The sequence below is a fragment of the Choloepus didactylus genome, chromosome X, assembly GCF_015220235.1.
Source record: "Choloepus didactylus isolate mChoDid1 chromosome X, mChoDid1.pri, whole genome shotgun sequence".
NCBI lineage: Eukaryota > Metazoa > Chordata > Mammalia > Pilosa > Megalonychidae > Choloepus > Choloepus didactylus.
This window is the reverse complement of record NC_051334.1, coordinates 69,743,700-69,750,154: the sequence shown is the minus strand read 5'-3', so window position 1 is coordinate 69,750,154 and position 6,455 is coordinate 69,743,700.

Sequence of the window (6,455 nt, the reverse complement as noted above, 5' to 3'; positions counted from 1 at the left end):
GTATTCTCAGCTTTAGTATAGATTTCTTTTCCCCTGGTGTGGTGTGGAAGGTGCAGAAGCACTGGAACAGAATGGAACACATGAGCTGGAATGATGGACACTTCAGCTGTAATTAATTTAGACCATGGATTTGAGGGTTTTCCTGATATCTTATCCAGGCAAATGCACCTGCCCACACCTGCCCAATTTGTTCAACATGAGGTATGAGATACATTTCTTCTCCAGCATTCTTTTATTAAATGCAATTTTACTGGAACATATTTGCCTATCATACAATCATCCAAAGTATACAAAAATTGTTCACAGTATCATCATATAGTTTTTTTAATTTTAAACTCAGTTTTATTGAGATATATTTTTATACCATACAATCATCTGAGGTGTACCATCAACTGTGCACAGTACCATCATATAGATGTGCATTCATCACCCTAATCTATTTTTTGAACATCTTCCTCATACTAGAAAGAATAAAAATAAGAATAAAACATAAAAGTGAAAAAGAACAACAAAATCATTCCCCCATCCTACCCTATTTTTCATTTAGTTTTTGGTCCCATTTTTCTACTCATCCACCCATACACTGGATAAAGTGAGTGTGATCCACAAGGTTTTCACAATCACACTGTCACCTCTTGTAGGCTACATTGTTATACAATTGTCTTCAATAGTCAAGGCTACTGGGTTGGAGTTTGAAAGTTTCAGATATTTACTTTTAGCTATTCCAATACATTAAAACCTAAAATGGAATATCTATACAGTGTGTAAGAATTTCCACCAGAGTGACCTCTCAAATCCATTAGAAATCTCTCAGTCAGTGAAACTATTTTGTTTCATTTCATATTCCACTTTTAATGAAGAAGATGTTCTCAGTCTCACAACGCAGGGTCTAGATTTATCCCTGGGAGTCATATCCTGCATTGCCAGGGAGATTTACACCTCTGGGAGTCAGATCCCATGTAGGAGGGAGGGCAGTGAGTTCACCTGCTGAGTTGGCTTAACTAGAGAAAGAGGGCCACATCTGAGATACAAAGAGGTACTCAGGTGGAGACATTTAGGCACAATTATAAGCAGGTTTAGCCTCTTCTTTGCAGTAATGAGCTTCATAAGGGCAAACCCCAAGACAAAGGGCTTGGCATACAAAACCATGAGTACTCGATATTTGTGGGAACATCAGCAACAATCCAGTTGAGGAAGTCCAACACTTCTGCATTTTACCCCAGCTCCTCAGGGGGGCCCTGCATATATATTTTTATTCTCTGCCCAAATTACTTTGGGATGTGTCACTATTTCACACTAACCTATACAAACCTACCAGATCTCACTTTCTCTTCAAAGTTCCATATAATTATGGTGTTTGAACAAACTGTACAAGTTACATTGTTTAGAAAATGTAGATACTGCACAAAATAAACATCTCTTCCCTTGGTCTCACATGGAAGTTGAAGTTTTAAAACACAGTCAATATTGTTCTTTACCCTTCAGCCTGATTTGCCATAGTCCTAACCTGATCTACTTCATTCATACCTCTGATTGAAGTCTGGACTTTTATTCTGCCTCTTTTTTCAACAGTTGCTGAATGCGCTAATACTGACATTCATATCCGCTGAGCTCTAGCTCTGAGGTTCAGGTGTCACACCTAAAAATTTCCAGGGATACCCAAAGTTCCAGGAATCAATCAGGTTATAAACAAAGGGTTCAGCATCTCAGAATCTCATGATAGCCATTACAATTCAGGAATGGATGTGACTGCTGTAGGAGTTTACCATCTAGGGAACATTACAATAAGCATTGCTGTTATAAGTTGTGCTCTAAGATTTGATTCTGAGTTTACACATTGTAGTTAGTCCATATTGTTAAGACATTATGCTGTTTGTCTTTCTTTCTGGCATACTTCACTCAAAATGCTGTCTACAGGATATATTCTCCTCATTGCATGTCTTACAGTTCACTACTCACAGTTACTCAATATTCCATTGTATGCATATGCCACAGTTCACCATTCTGTTCCTCAGTTGATGTACCCTTAGGCCACATCCACCTCTTGCAAATCATATGTACTGCCTGCACAAACACCAGTGAGCAAATGTCCATTCATGTGTCTGCTCTTAGATCTTCCAAGTATATACCCCATAATGAAGTTGCAGGACCTTATGTCACTCATACACTTAGCTTCTTGTGGAAGTACCACACTGTCATCCAGAAAGGCTATGCCATTCTGCCTTCTCACCAACAGTAAATAGGTACATCCTTCTCTCCATGTTTTCTCCAGCACTTTTATCCCTATTTATATTTTTCCTACAATTTTATAAAGCTATATTCATATACAATAAAATTATCCACAGTATACAATCAGTTGTTCATGGTATCATCATATAGTTGTGCATTCGTCACCACAGTCAGCATTTGAACATTTTGATTACTATGAAAAGAAAGTTTATTTTTTAACATATAATAAAAAAGAGAATAAAAAAGATAATGAGAATAAAAATAAAATAACATAAAATATCATACAATAAAATATAGTAGTAGGGTCAGACAACACCACCACTACCAAGAATCCTATATCCCTCCCCTATATCCCCCTCTCATACACATTTAGCTTTGATATATTGCCTTTGTTACATTTAATGGAAGCATATTACAATGTTAGTGTTGACCATAGACTCCAGTTTGCTTTGATTATATTTTTCTCCCAATATCATCCCTTTTACAAACTCTGCATGGTTGACATTCATTTTTTCAACCACATGTAAGAACATTTTTATATTTGTACATTTAGTCACAATCATTGACCACTCCAGTTTTTGCTAAGTTATACAGTCCCAGTCTTTATCATCTATCTTTACATCATATAGTTTTGCATTCATCACCACAGTCAATTTTTGATCATTTTCATTACTCCAAAAAATAAAAATAAAAATAATCATAAAAAGTACCCCCAAACCATCCTGTATGCCTCCTGCTCCACCATTATTCATTTACTTTTTGTCCTCTTTTTTCCATACACTGGGTAAAGGGAATGTGAGCCACAGGGTTTTCAAAAACACATGGTCAAACCATAGAAATTAGTTATACAATCATCTGCAAAAATGAAGGATACTGGATTACATTTCAATGGTTTCAGATATTTCCTTCTAACAATACTAATAAACTAAAAACTAAAATGGGATATCTATATAATACCTACAAGTTACCTCCAGAATGATCTCTTGACTCCATTTGAAATCTCTCAGGCATTTTTCATTTCTTTTTCTCCTTTTGGTCAAGAAGTCTTTCTCAATCCTATGAAGCCAGATCCAGGCTCATTCCCAGGAGCCACATCACACATTGTCAGGGAGATTTACACACCTGGGAACCATGTCTCACATAGAGGGGAGGATAGTGAGTTTACCTGCACAGTTGGCTTAGCAAGAGAGGCCACATCTGGGCAACAAAAAACCTTTTCTGGGGGTGACTCTCAGGCAGAATTATAAGTAGACTTAGCCTCTCCTTTCCAGTAACAAGCTTCATAAGGGCAAGCCCCAAGATCAAAGGCTCAGCCTACTAAACTGGTAGTCCCCAATGCTTGTGGACCAGGAATTCCCCAGGTGGTGAATTTTAATATTTCCATATTTTTCCCCAGTCCCTCAAAGGGGCCTGGAAAATACTTTTTATTCTCTGCCCAGGTTTCTCTGGGATGTATCAGGGCTTCATGCTAACCTATACTAATCAACTAGATCTCACTCCCTATTCAAGTTTCCATGTAATTATGGTGCTTGAGTAAACTGATAATACAAGTTAAATTATATAGTGTACTACAGAAAATACAGATTTTCCACCAAGTTAACATTTCTTCCTTTGGTCCCACACAGAAGCCCAAGTTTTAAAACACAGTTAATATCATCCTCTACTGTTTAGTCTAATCTACCCCAGTCTCAAATAAGTCCATTGTGTTCAAATCTCCAACTGAAGTCTGATCTCCTTTTCAGCCCCTTTAAGAGTCACCGCATGGGGCAATACCAATACTCACAGCTGTTGAAATCTGGCTTCAAGTCCCAGCACCACACCGACATCTGAAGGTCCATTGACTGACCAGGTCACAGACAGACAGCTCAGCATCTCAGAATTTAGAAATAATGGTTACAACTCTTGAATAGATATGACTGCTGTAAGCGCTTACAATCTAAGAACCTTTAAGTAAGCCTTCCCCTGATAATCCGTGCTACCAGATTCAATTTTCAGAGTTCACACATTATTGTGAGTCTATATTAGTGAGGTACTACAATTTTTGCCTTTTAATTTCTGGTTTATTTCACTCAACCTACTGTCCTCAAGGTTCATTCACCTAGTTGCATACCTAACAACTTCATTTCTTCTTGCCATCACTCAATATCCCATTGTATGTATACACCACAGTTCACCATTCCATTTATCAATCTATCCTTAGTCCACCTCAATCTACTGAAAACCATGAATACTGCTGCCACAAACACCAGTGTACAAATGTCCACTTGTGTCCTTGCTCTTTGTTCCTCCAAGTATACAAACAATAATAGGTTTACTTAGCTTCCTATGGAACCACCACCCTGCCCCCCAGATGGATTGCACCATTCTACTTCCCCACCAACAGTGAATAGTTAAATCCCTTTCTCCACATTTTCTCCAGCACTTGTATCTCTCTGTTTATTTTTTACAGTTTTATTCATACACCAGTACAACCCATCCCAATTAAACAATCAATGGTTCTCAGTATAATCACATAGTTATGCATTCACCACCACGATCTATATGAGGACATTTCCATTTCTTCCACAATGAAAGAGGAAGAGGAAAACAATGAAGAGGGGAAAAAACATAGACAAAAAATAGATTAAAAAAACTAAAATACAGTTAAACGGTCATACAACAACAACAGCAAGAATCCCATACCACTCCCTCATAGACATTAGCTTTGGCATATTGCCTTTGTTACAATTACTGGAAGCATATTATAATGTTACTGTTAACTATGGACTCCAGTTTGCATTGATTGAATTTTTCCCCTATACCGTCCAGTTTTCAACACCTTGCAATGTTGACATTCATTTGTTCTCCCTCATGTAAATCATTCTTATATTAGTATACTTAATCACCATAATTGACCACTCTAGGCTTCACTAAGTTATACAGTCCCAGTTATCCTCAGTCTTTCTTTCTGGTATCATACATGCCCTTAGCCTTCCTCTTTCAACCATACTCAAACTCATCTTTGTTCAGAGTACTTACAATATTGTTTTACCATCATGCAGTATTATGCCATATATTTCTTGATCTATCAATCAATCCCATTGAAAATTCTGTATTCCATGAGCATCAGATGCCTTATTTTTAACCACTTTATGTCTTCTGATAATCTGTGTTGTTCACAACTTTAACTTTCAAGGTTCTCTCATTAATGTTCATATTAGTGAGACCATACACTATATGTCCTTTTGTTTCTGGCTAACTTCACTCAACATAATGTATACTGTGTACCATTTTGTCTTCTGGATATGTTGTGATGGTTAGGTTCATGTGTCTAATACATATGTCATATCTTATTTTATTTTTATTTTTCTCTCTTTTTAACCTTATTGATATACTTCATTTCTATACTCTTCTCTGAACCTCTCTCTCCTGTCTTTCCTTATCTGCCTGTAGTGCTCCCTTTTGTATTTCTTGTAGAGCAGGTATATTTTTCATAAACTCTCTCAGTGTCTCTTTGTCTGAAAATATTTTAAACTCTCCCTCATTTTTGAAGGAAAGTTTTGCCAGATATAGAATTCTTGGTTGACGGTTTTTCCCTTTCAGTATCTTAAATATATCATACCAATGCCTTCTTTTCTCCCTGGTTTTTACTGAGAAATCTGTACATAGTTTTATTGAGATTCCCTTGTATGTGATGGATTGCTTTTCTCTTGATGCTTTAAGAATTCTCTCTTTGTCTTTGACATTTGATAATTTGATTATTAAGTGTCTTGGAGTAGGTCTATTCAGATCTATTCTGTTTTGGGTATGCTGCACTTCTTGGATCTGAAATTTTATGTCTTTCCTAAGAGTTGGGAAATTTCCAGTGATTATTTCCTTCATCATTCTTTCTTCCCCTTTTCCCTTCTCTTCTTCTTCTGGAACACCCATTCCACATATATTTATGCACTTAATGTTGTCACTCAATTCCCTGAGTTGCTGTTCATATTTTTGTATTCTTTTACCTAGTTATTCTTCTGTGTACAGGATTTCAGATGTACTGCCCTCCAGTTTATTAATCCTTTCATCTGCCTCTTCAACATGCTGTTGTGTCTCCATTGTGTCTTTAATCTCTTCTATTTTGCTTTTCATTCCCTTAAGTTCTGCCATTTGTTTTTTTAAGCTTAAAAATTTTTCTTTCATGTCACCTAGTGTCTTCTTTGTATCCTTCATCTGTTTTGCCACATTTTCCTTCAGCTCATTGATTT